Here is a 2079-nt window from a genome sequence, read left to right on the forward strand (position 1 = left end):
GAACTGAAAAAGGATCTGGCCAACAGTGAGGAAGTAAGGCCCTCAGTCCAGCATCCTGCAAGGAACTGAAATTCAGCCATTAATTATGTTGTAACTGAGCTTAAATGCAAATTCCCCCCATTGAAGACTTCAGATGAGACTACAGTTTCAGCTGACATATGGGCTGGACTGCACTTCATGAGCCCTTAACCCAGAGGCACTCCCCTAAACTATGCCTACATTCCTCACCCATAGAAACTGGGAGATGAGAAATGCTTCTTGTTTTAAACTTCTAAGGCATGGAGGAATCTGTTATATAAATGCAACTAATGCAGGGAGTAAAGAATTACACTAAATTACACACTCTAAATTACATGGTAGGTAGTATGCTGTGAGTTGGTTTGGGTATATAACAAAATAGTTTAATCTAGGCTTTACTCTGTCTGTGTGCTTGATGGGAAAAAAAAAAAAACTCTTCTCTGCTTCCATAACAAAATACCACTAACTAATTAGCTTAAAGAACAGATATTTATTTCTCACAGTTTTGGAGACTGAGAAGGCTAAGGTCAAGGTGGTGGCCGATTCAGTTCTTGGTGAGAACTCCCTTCCTGTCTTGCAGATAACTGCCTGATTTCTCACTGTTTCCTCGGATGCACAGAGAGACAGGAAGCTCTCTAACATCTCTTCTTGTAAGGACACTAGTCATACTGAATCGGGACCCCACTTTTATGGCCTCATTTAACCTTAGTAATTTCCTTTCAGGTCCTGTGTCCACATATAGTCACATTGGGAGTTAAGACTTGAACATATGAAATTTGATGGGACACGATTCAGATTATTGCCCTCTGCTTTTCAAAACATTGCATTTTTCCTTTATTGTTATTTATTTAATCCCCCCAATACAAAAATAATTATTAAAGTATCTGGGAATAAAACAGGGAAAAAAGCAGGAACCTATTCCTGTTCCAGTTAATGGTAAATTAGTATATATTGACTAATCTTTCTACAGATAACAATCATAAATTCTGAAGAAAAAGAAAAGTTTGAAGCTATTTAAAACCACAGCAGAGTGGATGAAAGTGCAGAAACTGGAGAAGATTTGAGCCTTGAAAGAAAGTAAGAGGTCCAGGTTTATATGCTCTTTACCCCCAAGAAGATGTCTTAGTCAGTTGTGGATACAAGGCTTCTATAATTCAAAGAGAAAGTGGAGTTCTCACTGCTCTGATGGTTGAAGGACAGAATTTAGGCTGCCAAAGCGGCTTCAACTTGTGAACCTGGAAAAGGTGTGGTCACAAAATATAAGTATCCAGAATACATAAATAATCCCTCATGCCCATTGTTGAAAAAATAACTTACCCAATAAAAAGCAATGGGAGAAACTTTCCTGGTGGCCCAGTAGTTATGACTTCATCTTCCAGTGTAGGAGATGTAGGTTTGATTCCTGGTCAGGGAGCTAAGATATCACATCCCTTATGGCCAGAAAACCAAAACATAAAAATCAGAAATGATATGGTAACAAATTCAATAAAGACTTAAAAAAAAACTGGAAAAAAGATTTGAGAGACACTCAAAACATCATACTACACATAAAAGATTAGTGTGTTTCACTGTATGTAATTTTTACAAAATTTTCAAAAAGAGAAAAGCAAAGCATACACTATTCCTATTCACAGAGAGCTTATATTTTGACTAACGTGATTTTATTTGTCTAATTCAGATTAGGAGGGAAATTTGAATATGAGATGGACAGAATCTAGAATGGTAGGATATAGAATAGAAAAGATTGGCGTTTAGGCGAATAGATGCAGTCCAACTCAAAAGAGCAACTGAAATACTTGGCAAGGAGTTCGCCACTATGAGATATTAGTGCCTGGGAGTGAGATGCTTTACCAGACTCTGATCACAGTCATCAGCTTCATGTAGCTTTTATTCCATGACTTGGGTTTAGTCTTGCAGACAGGAAAGTAGATGACAGTTTTTCTTCACTATCTGAAAGAGTATTACTGTGAAACTTTTCTTGAGCCAAAATAGCATAAAGCAAAACGGCAATTAACCTAGGACACATCTTGCTAACAGATGCACAATATAAATCGAGATAAA

The sequence above is a fragment of the Bos indicus x Bos taurus genome, chromosome 1 (assembly GCF_003369695.1).
Source record: "Bos indicus x Bos taurus breed Angus x Brahman F1 hybrid chromosome 1, Bos_hybrid_MaternalHap_v2.0, whole genome shotgun sequence".
NCBI classification, from domain to species: Eukaryota; Metazoa; Chordata; class Mammalia; order Artiodactyla; family Bovidae; genus Bos; species Bos indicus x Bos taurus.